The following is a 13,652-nucleotide window of genomic DNA, read 5'->3' as shown; positions in this document are numbered from 1 at the left end:
AATCCAGGATCCCCGCCCAATTTTCCAGCCTATCTACATACCAATATCCTATCCACCGAGCTGTCCCCCACAGCTACGATGCTTTGTTCATTACAACCTATTAACTCACCCCCACCCCCCCCTTTTAGACCATGTGATCTCCAGGGAGAGGCGAAAACCCAGAGTGAAAAACCCCAGGGCCAATATGGGGAAAAAAAAATCTGGGAAATTCCTCTCCGACCCCCTGAGGCGATCGAAACGAGTCCAGGAGATCACAATGGCCCTGATCGGAAAATGCTTCCCAACCCTAGTCATTTCCACTTCCACGAGAAACAAGGAACAATTAGCCCGCGCCGCTCCCTGGTCCAAACTAGACCACTCTTTTGTATCCCTCCATTCCCACTCCGTTCATATAGCTGTCTAGATAAGTCTTAAACGTTCCCAGTGTGTCCGCCTCCACCACCTTGCCCGGCAACACATTCCAGGCCCCCACGACCCTCTGTGTGAAATATGTCCTTCTGATATCTGTGTTAAACCTCCCCCCCTTCACCTTGAACCTATGACCCCTCGTGAACGTCACCACCGACCCGGGGAAAAGCTTCCCACCGTTCACCCTATCTATGCCTTTCATAATTTTATACACCTCTATTAAGTCTCCCCTCATCCTCCGTCTTTCCAAGGAGAACAACCCCAGTTTCCCCAATCTCTCCTCATAACCAAGCCCCTCCATACCAGGCAACATCCTGGTAAACCTCCTCTGTACTCTCTCCAAAGCCTCCACGTCCTTCTGGTAGTGTGGCGACCAGAACTGGACGCAGTATTCCAAATGCGGCCGAACCAACGTTCTATACATCTGCAACATCAGACCCCAACTTTTATACTCTATGCCCCGTCCTATAAAGGCAAGCATGCCATATGCCTTCTTCACCACCTTCTCCACCTGTGACGTCACCTTCAAAGATCTGTGGACTTGCACACCCAGGTCCCTCTGCGTCTCTACACCCTTTATGGTTCTTCCATTTATCGTGTAGCTCCTCCTTACATTATTCCCACCAAAATGCATCACTTCGCATTTATCAGGATTGAACTCCATCTGCCATTTCCTTGCCCAAATTTCCAGCCTATCTATATCCTTCTGTAGCCCCTGACAATGTTCCTCACTATCTGCAAGTCCTGCCAGTTTTGTGTCGTCCGCAAACTTACTGATCACCCCAGTTACTCCTCAGTGAGGGACAGAGTATCCGAGTGAGGAAACATTTTGTACCATTGGTAGGAAAAGTAAAATCACTTGGGATTCGGGGTGGGCTGGCTGGATATAGAACTGGCTTGGTTATAGAAGACAGAGAGTAGCAGTGGAAGGGTATTTTTCAGAATGGAGATCTGTAGCTAGTGATGTTCCACAGAGATCAGTGCTGGGACCGCTGTTGTTTGTAGTTGTATATCAATGATCTGGAGGAAAATGGGGGTGGTCTGATTAGCAAGTTTGCGGATGATACAAAGATTGCCGGAGATTGTCAGAGGATCCATTAAGATATAGATAGATTGGAGACTTGGGCACAGAAATGGCAGATGGAGTTTAATCCGACAAATGCGAGGTGATGCATTTTGGAAGGACAAATTTAGGTCTGAATTATACTGTAAATGGCAGAATCCTTAGGAACATTAACATCCAGAGGGATCTGGGAGTGCAGGCCTTTATCTGCCGGGGCATTGAGTACAAGAGTTGGGAAATCATGTTGCAGCTACATAAAACCTTGGTTAGGTCGCATTTGGGGTATTGCGTACAGTTCTGGTCACTACACTATCAGAAGGATGTGGAAGCTTTGGAGAGGATACAAAGAAGGTTCACCAGGATGTTGCCTGGTCTCAAGGATACTGGCTATGAGGAGAGGTTGAATAAATAGGATTTTTTTCACTGGAAAGATGGAGGCTGAGGGAGAGACCTGGTTGAGGTCTACAAAATTATGAGAGGCATAGACAGGGTGGATAGTCAGAGGCTTTTTCCCAGGATGGAATTGTCAGTTACAAGGGTTTCAGGTTCAAGGTGAGGGGTGAAAGTTTAAGGGAAGATTTTCATGCAGAGTGGGGTGGATGCCTGGAATGCACTGCCAGAGGAGGTGGTGGAATCAGGCACATTAGCAACATTTAAGAGACATCTGGATGGATACATGAATATGGGGGAAATAGAGGCATACGGACTGAGTAAGGGCAGAAGGTTTTTTTTTGTAGATTAGATAGGGCATCATGATTGGCATGGGCTTGAAGGGCCAAAGGGCCTGTTCCTGTGCTGTACTTTACTTTGTATGGCCTCCTCAGTGAATGGGTGACAGTGTCTATGGAGTTCTCCTTTGCTCTGGATTCTTAATCCGGAAATAGGATTCCTGTTGGGAAGAGGGATTGCCATTGAAATAGAGGATTCCGGCTGGGAAGGGGGATTCATGCTGGGACTGATGATTCCTCCTTGGAGATGGGATTCTTGCTGGGAAGGAGGATTTGCTGCTGGAATAGGAGATTCCTGATGGAGGCGGGATTCCTGAACAATGCTCAGTTTGGCAGTGTACCCTGCTCACCAGCTTCTTACCCTTGTTGAAGCCCTGCTGCCTCTTGCTGCTCTGGCCCTTGCGCCAACCAGTGATGGGCCCTCCTCCTCTCCTGGATCAGGGTTTGCCTGCGGTCTGCACCATCTAGGCCTCAGCGGATGTGTGAAGTGAAACAATGTCAGCCTAGCCTTTATAGCTTTCCCTCTATCTCAGGAAATAGGTGCAGGAGTAGGCCATTCGGCCCTTCGAGCCTGCACCACTATTCAATATGATCATGGTTGATCATGCACTTTCAGTATCCCACTCCCACTTTCTGTCCATACCCCTTGAACCTTTTAGCCACAAGCACCACGTCCAGCTTCCTCTTGAACATGTCCAATGAGCTGGCCCCAACAGCTTTCTGTGGTAGAGAATTCCACACCTTCACAACTCTGAATGAAGAAGTTCCTCCTCATCTCAGTCCTGAATGGCTTACCCTTTTACCCCTTATTATTAGACAGTGACCCCTAATTCTGCACTTCCCCTATGGAACATTCTTCCCATATCTAGCCTGTCCAGTCCCATCAGGATTTTATGTTTCTGTGAGATCCCCCCTCATTTTTCTAAACTCCAGTGAGTACAAGCCCAGTCGATCCAGTCTCTCTTCATAGGTCAGTCCTGCCATTCCAGGAATCAGCCTGATGAACCTTTGCTGGACTCCCTCAATAGCAAGAATGTCCTCCCTCAGACTAGGAGACCAAAACTACACACAATACCCAAGGTGTGGCCTCACCAAGGCCCTGTATAACCACAGCAAGACATCCTTACTCCTCTACTCGAATCCTCTTGCTAATAAGACCAGCATGCCATTAGCTTTCCTCACTGCCTACTGTACCTACATGCCAACCTTCAGCGACTGTTCCACCATGACACCCAAGTTACATTGCACTTCCTCTTTTCCTAAACTGTCACCATTCAGATAATAATCTGCCTTCCTGCTTTTGCCACCAAAGTGGATAATCTCACATTTATCCACATATTGTATTTGCCAAGTATTTGCCCACTCAGCCAGTCTGTCCAAGTCACCCTGTAGCCTCTTAGCATCCTATCACAGCACACACTGCCACCCAACTTAGTGTCATCTGTAAATTTGGGGCTATTGCATTCAATTCCTTCATCTAAATCATTAATGTATATTGTGAATAATGGTTCCCAGCACTGAACCGTGCAGTACCCGACTAGTCACTGCCTACCAATCTGAAAAGGATCAGTTTATTTCCACTCTCTGCTTCCTGTCTGCCAACCAGTTCTCTATCCACATCAATACGTTACCCTTAATACCATGAGCTTTAATTTTGCTCACTAATCTCTTGTGTGGGACCTTGTCAAAAGCCTTTGGAAAGTACACAACATCCACTGGTTCACCCTTGTCCACTCTACAGGTCACATAGAAATCATAGAAAATTCTCAAATAATTCCACAAGATTTGTCAAGCATGATTTCCCTTTGGTGAATCCATGCTGACTTAGACCAATCCTGTCACTGCTTTCCAAATCCTCAGCTATTACATCTTATTAATTGACTCCAGCATTTTTCCCCACCACCGATGTCAGGCTAACGATCTATAATTACCCATTTTCTCTCTCCCTCCTTTTTTAAAAGGTGGGGTTACATTAGCTAATCTCCAACCTACTGCAATTCTTCCAAAGTCTATAGAATGCTAGAAAATGATCACCAATGTGTCCACCATTTCTAGGGCCACTTCCTTGAGTACTCTGGGATGCAGAGCATCAGGTCCTGGGGACCTATTGGGTTTAATCCCAGCAATTTCCCCAATACAATTTCCCAACTAATAAGGATTTCCTTCAATTCCTCCTTCATGCTAGACCCTCTATCCCCTAGTGTTTCTGGAAAGTTATTTTTTGTCCTCCTTAGTGAAGATAGATCCAATGTATCTTCACACAGTGCAGCAAGACCAAGTAAGAAAAAAGCTCTGTGTGATTTTGAGAGGATTTTTTCCCCCATGAGAGAAAGGTATGATTCCAGGCACTATCTGGAATATTCAAAAGGGGATGCTGTGCTGTGTGCTGAGGCCATTTTAAAAAATATATAAATTCAGTCTCCAGGGGGAGTACTAGGAGGACTGTAAAATAAAAATACTGAACAGTCTCAAGTCACTAGTGTCTGCGAACGAAATGACAGGTCCATTTAGGATCTATGCGGCCTTTCAATGAAGAACGTTCATCATGTGCAGAGTTTTTTCAGTGCTCTGTAAAACTGAATAAAATTGCAAACAAGTTGCCCGTACCAGCTTTCCTCAGTACAATAGAAAATAAAATCTTCAATTTGCTCCAGAGCTTGGTTCATTCAGTAAAGCCAGGAATCAAAATTTACAATGACTTAAGAGAAATCTCTGAAGAGCATTAATCTCCAAAGCCAATGATTATCACGAATGGTTCAGATTCCATAATCAACTCAAATGGAAGGTGACAGCATTGCTCAGTTTGTAACAACTTTAAAAGGACTGCCACAACATTGTGAGTGTGGCAAATCATTGGAAGATGCTCTTCCAGATAATCTAATTTGTGGTTTCCAAAATGATGCTAACCAAAGAAGGTTGCTTACTGAACCTGCTTTGACTTTAAAGACAGCAGTAGAAATCGCAGTGTCGATGGAACTGCCTGCTAAAGAAGCTTCACAATTTGCTGTAGGAATGAAGATCAACAAGTTGGGACCTGACCATAAGAAGTCAAAACAGCAACAAGCATGTTACAGATGTGCCAAAATGGACCATTCAGTAAGTGAATCCAAGAACAAAGATAGTCAATGATATAGTTGTGGCAAAATGGGTCACATTGCCACAGCTTGTTGGGCTAGACCTGCAACCCTTGGGGAGAGTATTCAGAAGAAAGATCTGGATACCTTCAAGAAGAAGAACAAGTTGCATTCTACAAAATGAAATGAAATAAAAAAATTGCGACTGTGAAGAAGAGAATGTCCAGATATACGATGAAGAGCTCCAATTGACTGTCTAATCCATATAGGATGAATACACAGATTCTGGGTGATTCTGAAGTTAAATGGACAACGTATTAAGTTGGAGATTGATAATGGTGCTGCTGTATCTTTAATTCCTGAGACTACATATCAACAAAAGCTAAAGCACCTTCCTTTAAAACCAGCTGATGTGATTTTAAGGACATGCATGGAAGAAGTCATGCCACTAAAAAGGTTACATCATGGTCAATGTAGAGTTGAGTGGACAAACAGTGGAGTTGCCTCTATTTGGGAGATATTGTACTATTGTACTGAGGAAAGCTGGTACAGGCAACTTGTTTGCAATTTTATTCAGTTTTCCGGCTCTAGTTGGGATATCATGGCTGGAGAAGATAAAGCTTAACTGAAGTGCTGTCAACAGATTTGTCAATGCCAAAACAGACCTACAATATAATACAAGAGTGTACTCAAGGAGACAATTGGCTCAATGAAGGGAGTTCAAGTGAATTTCAAGATAAAGCCTAATAGTCAACCAAAAATTCTCAAAGCAAGAGCCATATGCAATTCATCCCAAGGTTGAAGAAGAATGAGTACAACCTGTTAATACTGGTGTGTTACAATGAGTGACTGGGCTACTCCCATCGTACCTGTTATGAAACCAAATGGTTCAGTTTGCATTCATGGTGATTTGAAAACAACTATAAATCCAGTGTTGTGTGCTGATCAATATCTGCTTCCTTTAATTGAAGATTTGTTTATTGGGTTATCAGGTGGGCAGAAGCTCAGCAAGATTGAACTTTAAGAAACATATTACAGATGAATGTAGCGGCTAAATTGTAACCATTGTCACTCATAAAGGTCTTTTTCATTATAGAAGAATGCCTTTTGGAATAACATTCGCACCAGCCCAACTCCAAAGATCGATGAATCAATTTTTAATTTGTCTCTCTGGTGTACAATGTTACCTGGATAATATTCTAATTACAGTGAACAAGCGCGCTTGAATAATGTAGAAGCAACATTGCAGTGTCTTCAAGCACATTGTCTGTGCATCAAGAAAGAAAAGTGTGACTTTTGCCACACACCAGTCTAATATTTGGGTCATGGTATTAATAGTAAAGGCCTACCTGCATAAATCACCAAAAAAAATGAAGGTTATTTTAGATGCACACTGTCTGATGAATGTGACACAACTGAGGTCCTCATAGAAATCATAGAAATCATAGAAACCCTACAGTACAGAAAGAGGCCATTCGGCCCATCGAGTCTGCACCGACCACAATCCCACCCAGGCCCTACCCCCATTTCCCTACATATTTTACCTGCTAATCCCTCTAATCTACGCATCCCAGGACACTAAGGGGCAATTTTAGCATGGCCAATCAACCTAACCTGCACATCTTTGAACTGTGGGAGGAAACCGGAGCACCCGGAGGAAACCCACGCAGACACGAGGAGAATGTGCAAACTCCACACAGACAGTGACCCGAGCCGGGATTCGAACCCAGGTCCCTGGAGCTGTGAAGCAGCAGTGCTAACCACTGTGCTACCGTGCCGCCCCACTGTGCTACCGTGCCGCCCTATCTAGGATTAGTAAATTAGTATGGCAAATTTGTCTTTAACTTAGCTACATTATTGAAGTCATTGCATAATTTACTTTGTAAAGAACAATAATGAGACTGGACAACAGAATGAGAAAAAGCATACAAGAATGTCAAAGATACTTTGCAGAAATCAGAAGCATCATTTCACATTATTGACTGATCATCAACATTTAGCTACTATTTTTGGACTGTATAAAGACTTACCTTCGTTAACTGCGAGCCGATTGCATTGATTTAATCTACACATTCCTACGATATAAAGTATCAACAATCAGAGTGCCATGCTAATGTTGACACATTATCGCGCTTACCTTTACCTATTAAGCAGATGCCATAAACTAGTTTAGCCAATATTCTTTATTTTTCACTAGTAGGTAATTTGCCTCTGACAGTTTCTCAATGTCAGAGGCATACCAGAAATAATCCTGTGATGGGGAAGATGATGGATATGTCATTTAAAGGAACAATAGCTGAAATGCATCATACACATCCTGATTCAAAATCATGTGTCAAGAAAATGTGAGTTGACCATCCAAGCTGGGTGTCTATTGTGGTGAATTCAGGTGATCATTCCTCCTGGTTTGCATGGAAGAGTTCTCAAATGGAAATCCTGATATAGTCCAGATGAAGGAATTAGCACGTAGTTCTTTTTGGTGGCCGGGTCTGGATGCTCAGATTGAAGAAAAAGTGTGCACACATAAGAAATACACCACCGTTGTCTCCTTTATACTTTTGGGAGTGGCCTAAAATGCCATGTCAATGATTGCATATAGATATTACTGGTCTATTTGTGGGTTACCTGTTCTTGGTCATAATTGATCCACACTCAAAGTGGCCAAAGTTATTATCAGGAGATCTACTACAATTGAACAAACCATTGAAAAAGTTGACAATATTTTTGTAAAATTTGGTAAACAGAACAGATTGCAATCGATAACGGTTCACAGTTTACTTCAGAAGAGTTTGAGGATTATCTCAAAGTAAATGGTATTCAGCATCTAAAATCTGTGCCTTATTATCCATCAGGTAATGGATTAGCTGAAAGATTTGTACAATCCTTTAAGAAAACTTTAAGAACTTCAGGAGGACAAAATTCATTATCACAACATGTGAATAGCATCTTACAGAAACACTACTCATGCAACTACCCAAAGTTCACCTTAAAGAGAAAGTTGAGAACTATGTTTGATTTGTTATTACCTCCAGCACCTTCAGAGATAGTAGAGCATCAACAACAATCTCAAGTTGCTAGATTAGGAGTGAGTGCAAAACAACACATTTCACCAAGGAGATTGAATGTTAGCACGTTATTATGCTACAAGTGAGAAATGTGTTCCAGCCATAGTTTTAGCAAAAACAGGTCCAATTTCTTCCATGGTTCAAACCAAAGATGAACTAGTTTGGCAACGCCATGCTGACCAATTGTCATCTCAAAATAATTTCTCAGAATCATCTCCAGGAGTACCAGTTTGTGCTGTGAATGCCACTACGGAAAACTTAGTTGAATCTGAGTTGCCTGAATGTCATATACAACCAAAGCAGAATAAAGGTCCTCCTGACTGACTTTCTTATTGACTGTGCACAATGATTAATGATGCATAATGCTGTGTATTGAGTATTATTGGTCCTATGTATAGTATAACCTCTTAGCAATTTATTATCATGACCACAGCAGTAAAAGGGGATGGATGTTATATATTTAAATGGTTGCAGATTGCTTTAAAAGGTGATCACATGGTTTGATGGTGATGTCACAGGCTGCTGTTTTACTTTCAGTTTGTTCTCTGTGCAGCTAAGAGCTCCTGGAATAAACCTGTTGTGTGTTATTTTGAATCTACGTGTGCAAACCACATCTTTTCTTTGTATAAAACACATGCTTTAACATAGTTAGGACATTACAATTTCATTGGGTTAGTGATCACAAACCTCTACTGGGCTTATTTGAGGAAGTCAAGGCCAATCCTCCCATGCCTTCAGTTGGGTTCTATTGCTCTATTTCTTATTTGTGCACACTTTTTCTTCAATCTGAGCATCCAGACCTGGCCACCAAAAAGAACTACGTGCTACAAGCATACTTTTCGATGTAGACTGGGCACACACATTTCAAATACAGATGCTTTAAGCCATCTTCCCCACCGGAAGGCATGCCGCCCCCCTCACCAGTAAGACATTGTTCTTGCCCTACACCTTCTTGATACATCTCTCATATTGGCAGAACAGGTCAGTTTTGGGCCCAGAAAGCCCCCATATTATCTCAAGTTAAGCTTATAGTTCTCTCCAGCTGGCATTATGATAACAGGTCTGAACAATTAAGGCCTTTTCAGATAAGACCATTTAAGTTGTGAGGACAGTGAGAGAATTATTGTTACAAGAGTTATTTGTGCCTATCCTGGGATGATAGAAGTGAAGATGCTCACATGCAGTTATGTGTGATGGCCTGGGATAAATACCAACATTGAGAATCTGGTCAAACAATGTGACCAAAGTCAGATGCAGTAAAAATTGGCATCTGTGGCCCTAATGCACATTGGGAGTGGCCAGGTCAACCACGAGTGTGACGACACATCAATTTTGTGGACATATTCATGGGCACCAAGTTCTTGCTCATAATAAATGCACACACCAAATGGTTGGCCATACATGAACTGAAGTCCATGACCCCGTCAACAACAGCCGAGAATTTGCGGCAGACATTCACCATCCACAAGTTCCCTGAGGCGCGAGTATCCAATAATGTGACTGCTTTCACTAGTGAAGGGTTCCAACTTATCATGAAAACCAGAGGCATTTAAACTGCACCCCACCACCCGGCTTTAAATGGACTGGATGAGAGAGTCGTCCAAACATTCAAAGCCAACACGAAGAAACAGTCATCAGCCTCTACAAACCAAACTATCCCGTTTCCAGATGTCCTATAAAACAACACCTCATACATCTGCCAAATCATTAATGGGCAGACGTATTAGAACAAGGTTGGATTTCATGATAACGAATTTGGCGGGGAGGATGAAGACAAAACAAAATGCACAAGAAAGTATTACGGCTTGACAAAAATGGAGAGGGTATCTAAGGTGAATGACTTGGTATATGTAAAGAATTATGCTGCTGGTCCAAATTGAATCCCTGGAACATTTATGGCCAGAACAATGTCATATGAAATAGTTGTCCAAAGGAAAAGTATAAAGAAACACCTGGACCATTTGAGAAGGAGAGAATTGTACACAGAACTAGTGGGCCAGTCCGCCTCATGTATACCTGTCAGTTGTATTGCTCTGGATGAAAGTAAAGCAACAGCAAGTTACCCCAAGGAAGAGCCAAGTAATGTTCCTGTTGTATAATATAGGAAATAGTTCTATTATTATTGAAATGTGTTAATTGGGAACTTAAACGGGGAGGGGTGTGGTAGTGTGCCCCTTTAAGGGGCAAGCTCTCAGAGGATCATGTGACCCTCTTGGCCAATCTTGACATGAATCTGAGCTGAGTGTGGGTCTTCCTTGCCAGTTAAGTCTCTGGAGCTGTGGAGTATGGTGGCCTTTATATCACTCTCTGTACATAGTTACTTCTCTTAATAAACCGTTTATTCATCAACCCACTTGGTGGTGTCCCATCTTTGAAAGATACTACATGCCCCATTCCATGTGAAGCACATCCTGGTGTCATCGACACGGATGCCACCATCTCACGTAAGAACACCATCCACCAGCTACACGGTACATACACTTGCAACTCGACCAACGTTGTCTATCTGATACGCTGCAGGAAAGGATGTCCCGAGGCATGGTACATTGGGGAGACCATGCAGACGCTACGACAACGAATGAATGAACACCACTCGACAATCACCAGGCAGGAGTGTTCCCTTCCAATCGGGGAACACTTCAGCAGTCACGGGCATTCAGCCTCTGATCTTCGGGTAAGCGTTCTCCAAGGCAGCCTTCACGACACACAACAGCGCAGAATCGCTGAGCAGAAACTGATAGCCAAGTTCCACACACATGACGACGGCTTCAACCAGGATCTTGGGTTCATGTCACACTATCTGTAACCCACACAACTTGCCTGGGCTTGCAAAATCTCACTAACTGTCCTTTAACCTGTGCTTAACCCTCTCTCCACTCACATTGTCTGTACCTTTAAGACTTGATTACCTGTAAAGAGTCGCATTCCACCCATTATCTTGTAAATTGAGCTTGTGTCTTTACATGCCCTGTTTGTGAACACGAGTCCTCACTCACCTGAAGAAGGGGCTTGGGGCTCCGAAAGCTTGTGCTGCCAAATAAACCTGTTGGACTTTAACCTGGTGTTGTGAGACTTCTTACTGTGCTTACCCCAGTCCAACACCGGCATCTCCACATCATGATGACTTCAGCCAGGCTAATGAGGTTGGCTTGCTAGAGTATGAAATACCTGATGAGTCTTCCCTAAGTTAATTTGAGTTATTTTATTTGGTTCGTATCAAAAGACATACCTGATGAGTCTTAAATGGTGGTTAAATCAGGGAACCTCATGCTCCTTATTTAAAGCAGGTGTGTCAGACTCCCAGCCTGTATTCAGCAGGGAGCAACTGGAGAGCTGGCTGTGTACAGATGTATGGTGTAAATAAAGTAACTTGGTGACGGGACGTTCGCCTCTGTGGAGTTATTACACCGGGGGGGGGGGGGGGGGGGGGGTTTGGAGAGGTATACTCTTCCCATTTGCAAATGGCGATGAAAACAGTGCTCTGTGATGATGGTGATGCAGGTGCAAGAAACCTCCTTCAGAGTTTTTCTATTTTCCCAATTCCCCACATCCTCGCCCTACACTTTCTCTGCACCCTCTCCCCCATTTCCCCCACACCCTCACCCTACACTTTCTCTGCACCCTCTCCCCCATTTCCCCCACACCCTCACCCTACACTTTCTCTGCACCTCTTCCCTATTTCCCTCACACCCTCTCCCCCCACTTTCTCTGCACCCTCTCCCCCATTTCCCCCACACTCTCTCTCCCCACTTTCTCTACACCCTCTCCCCCACTTCCCCCACATTCTCTCCCCCCACTTTCTCTGCACCCTCTCCCCTATTTCCCCCACACCCTCTCCCCATACTTTCTCTACACCCTCTCCCCCACTTCCCCCACACTCTCTCTCCCCACTTTCTCTACACCCTCTCCTCCATTTCCCCCACACCCTCTCCCCTTTTCCCATTGCTGCTGTCCACTGTTACAGTCCATTTCTGCCACCTACTGGTAAAGACTGGAAGTACCAGATAAAATTCCTCTTCTGAATATTCAAAGAAGATGAGAATAAACAAAATCGGGGAATATTTGGAATCTTTCTTCAGGTCGACATAGGAGAGAGAGGACCTCAAAAATCAAGGTGAAAGTAACATTGTTACCATCTGATTAATATCTTTTACCAATATGTCCCAAGGCCCAGGCTCCTGTAACCTGAGGCCCAGGTTCCCTGTCGCTCCTTCCTTGAGATGTGGAAAGTGTTGAAGAGAGTGAATGCCTCACCCTGTGAGGTGAGATACTCTCTGTCTGGAAAGGCTGAGTCATCATCCTGGTGCCCAGCATGTGACCCAATGGGATTCAGGTGATCCCTTTTCCTCTCTCTCTCTCTCTCTCCCCTCTGTCTCAGCACAAATAAGCATTGTTCAACACGAACCCCCCCCTGCATCAACAGGCACAAACCTTCCAATATCTCAAAGAATACTGTCCATCTTCCACATCCTCCTGTAATGACACCTCCAAAAGATAGGCTGCTCCAGCTGGAAAAGGCAGGCTAGTCCAGCCCTGTTACAACACAAGCTGCAGTCAAGTCTGCACAGTAAGAGGTTTAACAACACCAGGTTAAAGTCCAACAGGTTTATTTGGTAGCAAAAGCCACACAAGCTTTCGGAGCTCCAAGCCCCTTCTTCAGGTGAGTGGGAATTCTGTTCACAAACAGAGCTTATAAAGACACAGACTCAATTTACATGAATAATGGTTGGAATGCGAATACTTACAACTAATCAAGTCTTTAAGAAACAAAACAATGGGAGTGGAGAGAGCATCAAGACAGGCTAAAAAGATGTGTATTGTCTCCAGACAAGACAGCCAGTGAAACTCTGCAGGTCCACACAACTGTGGGAGTTACAAGTCTGCAGACAGGCTGTCCAGCTGAGAACAGTCTCTCTCTCTCCCCCTTGCCAGCTCTGTTGTTTCCTCTGTCCAACAATATACAGATAAATTCTTATTGTGCAAAGTTCACAAACAGTGTCCTCAGCTCCCACAGCCTAGGGAAAGGCCCTTCAGCAAAGGCAGTTCCAAATCCACAAACAGCAACAGCTACTCCCAATACAAAATACAATCCACTACCATGGTATATATGCACACTAGTCCCTGCCTGGGACCACAGTTCAGCAGGCCCAGTCCTGGGCCTGCCTTATAAAAGGCTCAGGTAATGAATTCCAGCTGGGCAGACCACTGCCTGTTACCAACTTTGGTGAGTTTAATTTATTATTCACAAGTAAGCTTACATTCACACTGTAATCCCCGAGTCCCAACATTCTGGCGCCTGTTCAGTTACACTGAG

The sequence above is a fragment of the Mustelus asterias genome, chromosome 9, assembly GCF_964213995.1.
Source record: "Mustelus asterias chromosome 9, sMusAst1.hap1.1, whole genome shotgun sequence".
NCBI classification, from domain to species: Eukaryota; Metazoa; Chordata; class Chondrichthyes; order Carcharhiniformes; family Triakidae; genus Mustelus; species Mustelus asterias.
Note: the sequence above shows the minus strand (reverse complement) of the source record.